We start from the raw sequence: 14,226 nt of genomic DNA on the forward strand, positions 1-14,226 counted from the left end.
TTAATGTAGATTTTTTGTGTCAGAAGGATAGAATAATTATTGTGTAGGAACACTCTCTTCAAAGAGATGCATGAATTCCAAAGAGGAGGAGAGCACAGTTAATCCTTGAACAAATAACTTTCTGCTTAGTTAGGCAGCTAGGTGCATTGCTAGACTTAGAGGCAGGAAGACCTGAGTTTAAAACTTGCCTCAGATATTTACTTGCTGTGTGACCTTGGGTAAGTCACTAAGCCTTTGCCTCAGTTTTATCAATGTAAAATAGGGATGATGGCACCTACAGGGTTGTTGTGATGCTTAAATATGTTAGATAACATATGTAGAGTGTTTTGCAAACCTTAATGCACTATATAAATGTTAGCTTTTGTTATTATATGATAATAATGATAATAACAATATTATCAATTATTTCTTGATTTTCTGACTAACACATAAAGGTCTGTACATTGAGAGGAGGAAACTAGGTGAGATAGTGAATAATTTGCCAGGTCTGGAGCCAGGAAAGGAGACTCTGGGAAGTTACTTAACCCAATTTGTTTCAGTTTCTTCCTCTGTCAAATGAGATGGAGAAGGAAATTATAAACCACTCCAGTGTCTTTGACAAGAATACCCCAAATGGTCATGAAGAGTTTTTGAACATGGCTGAAACAATTCAAAAACAAAAGTGCATTGAGAGACACAGTGTTTCTTCGAAGTCAAGTATATCCTTATTCTTCAACAATTCTTTTTGATTTCTTCCAGAATCTGTGTCCAATCCATATTTTTCTTTTGGACTTTGCATGTATTTCCTTTGCTTCCACTCTCCCCTTCTGTGTGTGTGCCTTGCTCTTTATCTCCACAAAAATTCTTTAGTGTTAGGTGCTTTTCTTATTGTTTGCTCAGTTTTCCTATCTAATTATAGGTAGACTTAGGGGGGTGATGTGTGGGTCTGAGGTCTGAGAGCTCTGAGAGTCCCCTCCTACTGGTTCAATTGACCCTTGAGATGCTGATATCTTAAAGACTTGCCTCAGGCTTAGGTGTAAGCTTTTTATCTCACTCTGATATTGACAGGTCACTACTTGATCCAATCAGGTATGCTCTTCATTGTCCTGTATTGAAGCTCTACCCTGAACTTTAGGCAAAAAGATCAGCACTTAGTACTAACAACCATTCCAAAATGTAAACTAAGTCTTTACCTCAAGTCCAGGCTAGAATTCCCTATGGGCTCTGGACTTCTCCACAGGTTTTAAATGTCAAGGGGTATGGGTTGGCTTGTACCACTATATGCCTAGGCAGGATCTCAGGATATGACTGTTGGCTTGGGCATAAGTTCCTGAACTTATGTGGGAGATGTGGGGTGTGGGGGTATGACTTACTCTTGGCTTGCTCTGCCCTCCTTGCTACAGCTTCTTGCTGGCTCTGCTCTCTTCTCAACCCCATTCCCCAGATGGTCTCTGCCTACCTTTTGAGTTTTTCTTTTCACTCTTTTTCCTTGTTGGTTCTTTCACTCCTGAATTTGTTTTGTGGTGATCTTTTAATCTTGGTTGGAGAGTATTCTCATGGTGTCACAGAGCTGCTCTGGATTACTCCACCATCTTGGCTCCACCCTTGGAAGTGCCTCATTTTAACAATTCTTGATGTCAGCCCTAGTATTTCTCATGCTCTACTATGGTACCACTTGTTGACAACTCCATCACAACTCTCAGTTGCTTTAAACCTTGGGAATGTATCCAAGGAGGCATAGAGCAACCTTTAGCCCCATTTATTCAAATATACCCACTTCAACTTCTTGAACAGTTTAAATGTGCTAGTCTCATAATAACTCTCTTGTCTAGAAAGGTACTATTACTCAACTTTTAAGATGAAGAAATGGGATCTTAGATCTTAGAAAGATGAAATATTTTGCTCAGGTCATCAAGACAGAAAGACTATCAGGTAGGATAGGCACCAACATCTCTGCCTATTCATGTAGGATTGTGTGTTTAAAGTTGGAAGAGAACTTAGAGGCTTGGCTTAAACCTCTCCCTTGACAGATGACAAAACAGAAGCATAGAGAAACTTAAAAAAAAATTACCCAGGTTCACAGAACTAGCAAGTACCTGATAAAAAGATCAAATTTAAGTTTACCTGACTCTACCCCCCAATGCCATATCCACTACATCAGTGCTATCAAACTCAAATGGAAACAGGAGTCACTAAACGGCATATAAGTATCCCTGAGCATTACAGGTGGACCTAGAAAATCATGTCATTATCTATGTTTTATAGTATTTTTACTCCTTTTGTTAAATGTTTCCTAATTACCTTTTGATCTGGTTCAAGCAGCACTGGAACGTGGTGTGTACCCCATGTACCTTGAATGTTTGACCCTTCTGCACTATACCACATTTTCTTTTTTCTCACTTTGGAGGTGATAGGAATATGAGATTTAATATGAAGGAACAGTAATCCTTCATTATTATTATTAGCTCAGTCATGTGCAAACCTATATGACCAAAAGCCACAGGATTTTCTAAAAGCTTTTCTCTCATGGCAAGATTTGGTCTTGTTGGCCAGTGCTCTGGAGTTGAATATTCCATAGTTACTAGGACTAGTCTGTGAATGACTGTATCTCACCAACATGAATTCAAAGCCTTTCCATCCTGGGAGGGCTTGCCACTATCTCAGCTCTCTGAGCATCTCCTTCTATAACTCTAATGCCTTCCCACTGTGGCAGGTTGCATCATATGTAGTCAGTAGCACAACCCCAGGGATAATACGTATTTATTATTCAATACTTTGGTTTGCTTTCTTCTATTCTTATAGGTCATGCCATCCCTTTTAATATGTGTTTCTCACTTTGTTCCTACCTATGAACCCTAGAATTGCAAAGCATCCCTGATGCTTCTGTCATTCACAAGGCTTCTTATTTAGTAATAATAAGTAGAAGATGTAACATTTATATCATACTTTTTTCTAAAGACTTTTTTTCTTTCCCTATGTTATCTGACTTACTCCTCACAACAACCCTATGAACTAGATACTGTTATCATGCCCATTTTATAGATGAGGAAATTGAGATGGGCAAATGTTGAATGGCATGCCTAGGGTCACACATCTAGTAAACTTTTTAAGTAGGTTCTAAATTTGGGTCATCGTGAATCTAAGCACAACCCTCTACCCACTGTGGCCATAGTCACAATTCTCTTCTCTATTAATTCATTTCACTAGGATTATTTTCTAGCCTCTTTGTTTATTTTCTATTCAGCTTTATTCAACATTAATGGTACACCTACCATATGCCTACCTGGACACACACCAGGTTCTTATAGAGCAGTTATGTATTCATTGGAGTACCTCAATTGGCTGTGGAAGAGTTTTAGTGAAATGTATTGTACCAGATACTGGCCTGAAAACAGACTGATCTTGCAGTGAAAGTCAGCATGGAATAATGGGAAAAGCATTGGCCTTAGATGAAAAGAATTTCATTCAAGTCTCACTCTCTGAATTACTGACTGCATAATGAAATCATTTGAGCCTCGACTTCCTTTTAGGAAACAAAACAAAACACACAAAAACAAGCTAGTCATTCTTGTGCTATCTACTTCTGGGTATTTGTAATGAAAAAATACTTTGTAAATCCTAAAGAACTGTCAAAATGAGGCTTCTCTTACTACTTTTTAGTGTTAGAGAGTTAATGGCTTTAAGAAGCTTTAATTATCTTATTAATCATAAAATCATAGATTTAGAGCTAGAAAATCCTTAGAGGTCATTAAGCATGACCCCTTCTTTTACACACAAAGAACCATAGACAGACAGACAGACAGACAGACAGGTAGACAGACAGACAGGTAGACAGACAGACAGATAGATAGATAGATAGATAGATAGATAGATAGATAGATAGATAGATAGATAGATAGATAGATGGATGAATTGGATAGATGGATGGATGGATGGATGGATGGATAGGATAGGATGTATGTATGTATGTATGGATAGATAGATAGAACACAGGGCAAAAATATTTAAGTTTTCTTAAGAGTGAATGTTTTTATGATTTGGATGGAATCACAGAAGCACTCATTCAAAATAAATAATTTTGCATTACTTTTACATATTCAGTACTTAATATATTAAATGATCACATGAATAATTAAATGTTGTATTTGGAGATCTATTCAGGTATCTTCCAAATTGTATTTTCCCATGCAAAAAGTCAAATTAGCTTTTTTGCTTCTCTGTATATGGGAACCAAAGCACATAATCATAGCAAAATAATATCTCACATTTATAGATAATGACTTCTGGTTAACATGAAATGTATATAAAGTTTCTCCTTTGATACAACACTGTACCATAGAGTGAGCCCCATTTTATGGATACTGAGAATTCATTTCAGAACATTCAAATGGCTCTAACAGAGGAGTGATCCATTGCTAAAGCACTAAATTTCTGATTTAAAATCTCGAGTGGTTGCTGTGACACTATGATGGCATTCCAAATAAACCAGGACGATTATCTAGATAAAGCAAACATTTTTGATCTCTAAAGCAAGGAGTTTAGACTAAAGGCAACTGCATTTAAAGTCAAACGAATTGGATTCAAATCCCAGATCTGATAGTTGCCTATATAACCTTAGACAAACCACTTCATGTCTGCAAACCTCCATTTTTACAGTTGGGAAATGAGAGGATTAGACAAGATAGATTCTTCTAGTTCTAAACTTATGATATCTGAAGTACCTTTGAGTTACAAGGGATTGTGGTTTACTTTGGCAACTTCCATTTGAGTTCAAATCTAGCTTCAGACACTTCCATACGGTGGGACCAAACAAGTTACTTTGCTTTGTTTGCCTCAGTTTTCTCATCTGTAAAATGAGCTGGAGAAGGAAATGGCAAACCATTTCAGTATCTTTGCCAAGAAAACTCCAAATGGAACCACAAAGAATCAGGCATGACTGAAATGACTGAATAATAACATGTTCATTTTGGTAGTATTTAAATATAAACACTTGTAAATAACATGCCCAGAAAACTGGGCATCTTTAGAAAGGTAGATGCAGAGGACTTCCGGTTAAGATGGTGGCTTAGAGAAAGCTGAAGTTCAGATCTCCGGAAAACCCTTCCCGACCGATCTCAAACTAGAAGCTCCTAAGGCGCCGAAATTCAAAACGATCAACAGCACAGAACCTGGGAACCCTCCTCCTGGACCTGGACCCGGTTCAAAAGGTACGGCTCCCCTTAAAAGCCAGAACCCGAGATCCCTCGGACCTCAGGGGTAGGAGCGCAGAGTCCAAGGCTCCCGGAAGCGGCAGCCACGCCGGGCTCAGAGAGCAGGGTCTGAGGAACAACAACCCTCAGGGTCTTCTACCCAAGTCCCAGTCCGGGTGAAAGTTACTGCCTGGGGCCTCCCCTGCAAAGAGCTGGTCGGTCGGGGGAAAGTTACTGCCTGGGGCCTCCGCTGCAGAGAGCTGGTCAAAACAACAGCAACCCTCAGGGCGGGCAAGACAGCCTCACGGGCTGGATCCTGCTATCCAAGTCTCAGTGAAAGTCTGTGCTCTCGGAGCTTGGGGAAGCGGCAGCCCATCCCCCCGCAGGCCAACGAAACAGCCTCACGGCCAGGGATTCTGAAGGCAACTTCCGGAAATCGAGCCAGGGGAAGAGTGTGGCCTCGTGGTCCAACCCTTCCATTCCAGTTCCAGTGAGGCATATTCAGTTTAACCCAGGGAAAGTCATAGAACCATCTGCCCAGGACTAAAGCCTCTGATCACCAGACAAAGACAAGAAAAGCCAATCCTCCACGTTCAGAGATGACAAACTCCACAGAAGCACAGAAGCCCCAAAATACCAAGAAAAATAAGAAGAAAGGGGCGACTCTGGACACATTCTATGGAGCCAAAATACAAAATACAGAGCAGATAGAAGAAGATATACAAGAAAATTCTCCAAAATCTTCCAAAGGAAATAGAAACTCTCCACAAACCCATGAAGAATTTGAATCAGAAAGGACCAAAAAGATGGAAGCCCTCTGGGAGGAAAAGTGGGAAATGATGCAAAAGAAATTCACGCATCTACAAAACCAGTTTGACCAAACTGTAAAAGAAAACCAGGCTTTAAAGCAAGAACTAATAAAGCAAAGCCAAAACACCAAGAAATTAGAAGAGAACATAAAATATCTCACCGACAAGGTGATAGATCTGGAAAACAGGGGGAGAAGAGAAAATTTAAGAATAATTGGACTCCCAGAAAAGCCAGAAATAAACACCAAACTGGACATGGTGATACAAGATATAATCAAAGAAAATTGCCCAGAGATTCTAGAACAAGGGGGCAATACAGCCACTGACAGAGCTCACAGAACACCTTCTACACTAAACCCCCAAAAGACAACTCCCAGGAATGTAATTGCCAAATTCCAAAGCTATCAAACAAAAGAAAAAATCCTACAGGAAGCCAGAAAAAGGCAATTTAGATATAAAGGAAGGCCAATCAGGGTCACACAAGACCTTGCAAGTTCTACGCTGAATGATCGTAAGGCATGGAACATGATCTTCAGAAAGGCAAGAGAGCTGGGTCTCCAACCAAGAATCAGCTACCCAGCAAAACTGACTATATACTTCCAAGGGAAAGTATGGGCATTCAACAAAATAGAAGACTTCCAACTTTTTGCAAAGAAAAGACCAGAGCTCTGTGGAAAGTTTGATACCGAAAATCAAAGAGCAAGGAATACCTGAAAAGGTAAATATTAAGGAAAGGGGAAAAATGTTATCTTCTTTTACTCAAACTCTCTTCTATAAGGACTACATTTATATCAACCTATGTATACTAATATGTGGGGAAAATGTAATGTATAAATAGGGGGTAAAGAAAGACCAAATAGAATAATGGTTCTCACACAAAGATTCACAGGGGAAGGGGAGGGGAAGAAAACTCCTATAAGAAGGAGAGGAAGAGGGGGGGGGGGTTTACTTAAACCTCAATCTCAGGGAAATCAACTCTGAGAGGGAAAAACATCCAGATCCATTGGGATCTTGAATTCTATCTTACCCAACAAGGGTAAGGAGAAGGGAAAACCAAGGGGGGGAGGGGGAGAGGGAGAACAAAAAGGGAGGGAAAGAGAGGGGGGAGGGGGAGGGAACAAAAAGGGAGGGACTAAAAAGGGAAACATCAAGGGAGGGGACAAGGGGGACTGATTCAAAGTAAATCACTGGACTAAAAGGTAGAGCCGAAGAAGAAAAGGTTAGAATTAGGGAAGGCAATCAAAATGCCAGGGAGTCCACAAATGACAATCATAACTTTGAACGTGAATGGGATGAACTCACCCATAAAACGTAGACGAATAGCTGAATGGATTAGAATCCAAAACCCTACCATATGTTGTCTTCAAGAAACACACATGAGGCGGGTTGACACCCACAAGGTCAGAATTAAAGGATGGAGTAAGACCTTCTGGGCCTCAACTGATAGAAAGAAGGCAGGAGTGGTAATCATGATATCTGATAAAGCCAATGCAAAAATAGACCTGATCAAAAGGGATAGGGAAGGTAATTATATTTTGTTAAAAGGGACTCTAGACAATGAGGAAATATCATTAATCAACATGTATGCACCAAATAATATAGCACCCAAATTTCTAATGGAGAAACTAGGAGAATTGAAGGAAGAAATAGACAATAAAACCATACTAGTGGGAGACTTAAACCAACCATTATCAAATTTAGATAAATCAAATCAAAAAATAAATAAGAAAGAGGTAAAAGAAGTGAATGAAATCTTAGAAAAATTAGAATTAATAGACATATGGAGAAAAATAAATAGGGATAAAAAGGAATACACCTTCTTCTCAGCACCACATGGCACATTCACAAAAATTGACCATACATTAGGTCACAGAAACATAGCACACAAATGCAAAAAAGCAGAAATAATGAATGCAGCCTTCTCAGATCACAAGGCAATAAAAATAATGATTAGTAATGGTACATGGAAAACCAAATCTAAAACCAATTGGAAATTAAACAATATGATACTCCAAAACCGTTTAGCTAAAGAAGAAATCATAGAAACCATTAATAATTTCATCAAGGAAAATGACAATGGCGAAACATCCTTTCAAACCTTTTGGGATGCAGCCAAAGCGGTAATCAGAGGCAAATTCATATCCCTGAAAGCTCATATTAACAAACAAGGGAGAGCAGAGATCAATCAATTGGAAATGCAATTGAAAAAACTCGAAAGCGATCAAATTAAAAACCCCCAGCAGAAAACCAAATTAGAAATCCTAAAAATTAAGGGAGAAATTAATAAAATCGAAAGTGATAGAACTATTGATTTAATAAATAAGACAAGAAGCTGGTACTTTGAAAAAACAAACAAAATAGACAAAGTACTGGTCAATCTAATTAAAAAAAGGAAGGAAGAAAAGCAAATTCACAGCATTAAAGATGAAAAGGGGGACAGCACCTCCAATGAGGAGGAAATTAAGGCAATCATTAGAAATTACTTTGCCCAATTATATGGCAATAAATACACCAATTTAGGAGAAATGGATGAATATATACAAAAATACAAACTGCCTAGACTAACAGAAGAGGAAATAGAATTCTTAAATAATCCCATATCAGAAATTGAAATCCATCAAGCCATCAAAGAACTTCCTAAGAAAAAATCCCCAGGGCCTGATGGATTCACCTGTGAATTCTATCAAACATTCAGAGAACAGTTAACCCCAATACTATACAAACTATTTGACATAATAAGCAAAGAGGGAGTTCTACCAAACTCCTTTTACGACACAAACATGGTACTGATTCCAAAACCAGGCAGGTCAAAAACAGAGAAAGAAAACTATAGACCAATCTCCCTAATGAATATAGATGCAAAAATTTTAAATAGGATACTAGCAAAAAGACTCCAGCAAGTGATCAGAAGGATCATTCACCATGATCAAGTAGGATTCATACCAGGGATGCAGGGCTGGTTCAACATTAGGAAAACCATCCACATAATTGACCACATCAACAAGCAAACTAGCAAGAACCACATGATTATCTCAATAGATGCAGAAAAAGCCTTTGATAAAATACAACACCCATTCCTATTAAAAACACTAGAAAGCATAGGAATAGAAGGGTCATTCCTAAAAATAATAAACAGTATATATCTAAAACCAACAGCTAATATCATCTGCAATGGGGATAAACTAGATGCATTCCCAATAAGATCAGGAGTGAAACAAGGATGCCCATTATCACCTCTACTATTTGACATTGTACTAGAAACACTAGCAGTAGCAATTAGAGAAGATAAAGAAATTGAAGGCATCAGAATAGGCAAGGAGGAGACCAAGTTATCACTCTTTGCGGATGACATGATGGTCTACTTAAAGAATCCTAGAGATTCAACCAAAAAGCTAATTGAAATAATCAACAACTTTAGCAAAGTTGCAGGATACAAAATAAACCCACATAAATCATCAGCTTTTCTATATATCTCCAACACAGCTCAGCAGCAAGAACTAGAAAGAGAAATCCCATTCAAAATCACCTTAGACAAAATAAAATACCTAGGAATCTATCTCCCAAGACAAACACAGGAACTATATGAACACAACTACAAAACACTCGCCACACAACTAAAACTAGACTTGAACAATTGGAAAAACATTAACTGCTCATGGATAGGACGAGCCAATATAATAAAAATGACCATCCTACCCAAACTTATTTATCTATTTAGTGCCATACCCATTGAACTACCAAAATACTTCTTCACTGATTTAGAAAAAACCATAACAAAGTTCATTTGGAAGAACAAAAGATCAAGGATATCCAGGGAAATAATGAAAAAAAACACATATGATGGGGGCCTTGCAGTCCCAGACCTCAAACTATATTACAAAGCAGCAGTCATCAAAACAATTTGGTACTGGCTAAGAAACAGAAAGGAAGATCAGTGGAAGAGACTGGGGGAAAACGACCTCAGCAAGACAGTATACGATAAACCCAAAGATCCCAGCTTTTGGGACAAAAATCCACTATTCGATAAAAACTGCTGGGAAAATTGGAAGACAGTGTGGGAGAGACTAGGAATAGATCAACACCTCACACCCTACACCAAGATAAATTCAAAATGGGTGAGTGACTTAAACATAAAGAAGGAAACCATAAGTAAATTGGGTAAACACAGAATAGTATACATGTCAGACCTTTGGGAGGGGAAAGGCTTTAAAACCAAGCAAGATATAGAAAGAATCACAAAATGTAAAATAAATAATTTTGACTACATCAAACTAAAAAGCTTTTGTACAAACAAAACCAATATAACTAAAATCAGAAGGAAAACAACAAATTGGGAAAAAATCTTCATAGAAACCTCTGACAAAGGTTTAATTACTCATATTTATAATGAGCTAAATCAATTGTACAAAAAATCAAGCCATTCTCCAATTGATAAATGGGCAAGGGAAATGGATAGGCAGTTCTCAGATAAAGAAATCAAAACTATTAACAAGCACATGAAGAAGTGTTCTACATCTCTTATAATCAGAGAGATGCAAATCAAAACAACTCTGAGGTATCACCTCACACCTAGCAGATTGGCTAACATAACAGCAAAGGAAAGTAATGAATGCTGGAGGGGATGTGGCAAAGTAGGGACATTAATTCATTGCTGGTGGAGCTGTGAACTGATCCAACCATTCTGGAGGGCAATTTGGAACTATGCCCAAAGGGCGACAAAAGAATATCTACCCTTTGATGCAGCCATAGCACTGCTGGGTCTGTACCCCAAAGAGATAATGGACACAAAGACTTGTACAAAAATATTCATAGCTGCGCTCTTTGTGGTGGCCCAAAACTGGAAAACGAGGGGATGCCCCTCAATTGGGGAATGGCTGAACAAACTGTGGTATATGTTGGTGATGGAATACTATTGTGCTCAAAGGAATAATAAAGTGGAGAAGTTCCATGGAGACTGGAACAACCTCCAGGAAGTGATGCAGAGCGAGAGGAGCAGAACCAGGAGAACATTGTACACAGAGACTAATACACTGTGGTATAATCGAACGTAATGGACTTCTACATTAGGGGCGGTGTAATGTCCCTGAACAACTTTCAGGGATCCAGGAGAAAAAAAAACACCATTCATAAGCAAAGGATAAACTATGGGAGTGGAAACACCGAGAAAAAGCAACTGCCTGAATACAGAGGTTGAGGGGACATGACAGAGGATAGACTTTAAATGAACACTCTAATGCAAATACTAACAACAAAGCAATGGGTTCAAATCAATAAAACATCTAATGCCCAGTGGACTTACGCGTCGGCTATGGGGGGTGGGGGGAGGAAAAGAAAATGATCTATGTCTTTAACGAATAATGCTTGGAAATGATCAAATAAAATATATTTAAAAAAAAAAAAAGGTAGATGCATAAATACATAGATATTTTGCATATATTCCTTAACTTATTCATTTATTCATTTAGCTAGCTATATCTATGTGTCTATTTAATATTTCTATTCTTTCTGGAAATATTAGAAATCACTCTTCCATACCAAAAATTAAAGGTATGGCAAGTGCACCTTTTCTACTCATTTGCTTACTATATTTTTTATGGCAATTCGAACCAGTTTTGTGCATCTTGACTGTTTTATCTTAACACACTTCATTTTGTAGAAGACAAAATATAAAGCCTTGAATTCTAATTCATAATAGGAAGCCTGTTTGAGTGACCTCCATTTATAATGTGATGGATTTAATAGCTGCTGCTTCACTGCAATCTTGAAGGGACGAGAAAGCTAGCTGTATATAAAACAACAATAACAACAAAGAAAACAATATAAATAATAACAACCCCAATCTTTCTCTATGGCAATATTCTTTTAAAGGAGAACTGGTCTTACCTTTAAAAATAATTTCCTACAAACAATTGAACATCTCAAAGTTTTTCCTTTGTTCATAAACACATCAGCTCAATATGACTTTTTTAGACCTAGACCTGTGATGAAAAACAACAACGTTTCTATTAAATCAAATGTTCTTTTTCTTGGTTACCAAGAAATATAGTAGGTGAGGCAATCATAATCCCAGTTTCCTTATAGTCTTTTATTTCTCTGTGTCTGAATCTAAGATTTAATGGATAGTGAAGTTGAGCAGAGATTGGAACAAAATATGAAAGGGATTTTTGTTCAAATTCTGATTGTCTCTCAACTTTTCCCCTCGTTTCACTGGATTTTCTTTCTTGGCTAATGTTTGATAATGACATTGTTGCTGTTTATGATGCAAACAAAACTGTTGATTATGGCAGTCATGAAGAGAGATAGTATGCCTAATCATCAGAAGTCCAGCTCAGGATTCAGGAAGAGTTGGGTTCAAGTCCTGCTTCTGACAAATACTGGTTGTATGACATCATGAAAATCACTTAAAATTTTAGTATTCCTCAGAATGCTAAGACTATAAATAATAGAGCAATTGGTGATTAGCATTTGCAAAGAAGTTTTCTATATACATCAATTAAATCACAGATAAAGTACAAAATAATAAAATGATAGGCAATATTAGCTAATAAATAAATAGCAATTCTAGAAGCCAGGAAGATTGTGGTTAAGTCCTGCCTGTGACATATGCTGGTTGTGTGACCCTGGACAAGTGATTTAAGTGCTCATTGAACTAGGAAATTTTATTAATAGTATAAATTGCAGAGAACATGTGAGGCCTACAACATCTCTGAGTGCTGCAGAAACCAGATTAAAATATAATTGGGAAGTATTTAACAAAATTAAAAAAAAAACAGGTCATGTTAATGTTAATATGTTATTATCTAAGTCAATATGCAACTCACAGGGATTCTTGTGTACCACAACTTAGGGGTCTAGTTTTTATTTAATTTGGTTACTAGTGCTCTATAAGCAATGAAGATTCATGCCTATCCTTAGTTAAAATGAAATAAAATAACAAATATAATCTTTATAAATACTTAGAGGATAAAGTCAAACTCAATGGAAATAGGATGAGCTACATACCACCTCATGTTCTAGGTCTGTGATGAGAGTTGTCCTGATTATTTCAGTGAACCTACAAGAGTTGAAATTATATTTCAATTATTTTATTCAATTAGAAAAAAATAAAGTTATTTTAATCAGCTTTTGCAGTAATTCACAAAGCACTAAATATAGGAATAGCAGATGATGATTTATGCCAGGAGTGTGTCTGTCTAATCTTCACTCCAAAACTGAGAATGCAAGATAAAAATGGAGATGATAATGAATATAATGAATGATACATGTCACTTTAAGACTTTCAAAAATACTTAAAACTGAAAATAGCTATGTGAGTTGGGCACAACAGACTCAGAGTGGTCAAGGAACTTCCTCATGGTCATACTACTACAAGAGTGGGAAGAGAACCCGAGTCTCTCATGACTTTAAGGTAGGAGTTCTCAACAAAAAGCATCATGTCAAATTTACTTCACAATGTTTCCAAGAGCATTTCATATTTTTCTGCCTTGTTAATATCAAGCCAATATCAACTCAATTCAACATGGAAGGTGTAATATTTAATGGATCAAACAACCATTTTCTGGTGGCTTGGTCAGGTTCAATAAACTACATCCAATAAACATACCCATAAGCTATTTAAATAAATTTGCACCTGGTCTCAGGAGTTCAATGCCAAATTCCAGGGTTGTGTTGTTTGCTACTGCATTATCAGGGTTTATAGTGAGGAGCTGGACTGAACTTGCTTGGATTGGTTCCACAATGTTAGCATGGTTCCATCTCTGCCCTTATGGTAGCATCTGCCCATCAGAGTAAAACAATCCAAATGCTTTGATGGAAATACATTTTTAAGCCATTCAAATTGAAAACATGAAACGCATATGGGCTTCCTTATGCCCTTTTCTAAGAAAATGCCTTCAGAACATATTGAATGGCCAAGATAGAAAAAGAATCCTTCACAATAGTACTATAAGAAATGTTAAATATTAGATTTGTATGAACTATAGTGTAAGCATTCTCTCTCTTACAATAGGGATAAACTAGTTTAGCTCATAATTTCCAGAGAATTCTGTGGCACAAAGAGTTAAATTCATCTTCCTGGTTCTTATCCTCTACTTGATTTGAGTTCTATGCAATCTATCTATGAATCTGTCATCTCTAGTGCCTCCAGTGTTGGCAATTGTCTTAGCAAACTTGTATTGTTCCTCTCCTACCTCATCACCTTCTGTTAGTTGTAACTCAAATATAAATCATTCTTGGTGTTTAGCACAATG

At 37.4% G+C, this 14,226-nt stretch overlaps 1 protein-coding gene across 2 annotated transcripts in view; it reads left to right on the plus strand.

Annotated features, from left to right (window-relative positions):
* The window catches only part of GALNTL6 (polypeptide N-acetylgalactosaminyltransferase like 6), a 1,644,699-nt gene that overhangs the window by 342,298 nt on the left and 1,288,175 nt on the right, over positions 1-14,226 (plus strand). The window lies entirely within an intron of this gene.

The sequence above is a fragment of the Monodelphis domestica genome, chromosome 6, assembly GCF_027887165.1.
Source record: "Monodelphis domestica isolate mMonDom1 chromosome 6, mMonDom1.pri, whole genome shotgun sequence".
Classification (NCBI taxonomy): domain Eukaryota; kingdom Metazoa; phylum Chordata; class Mammalia; order Didelphimorphia; family Didelphidae; genus Monodelphis; species Monodelphis domestica.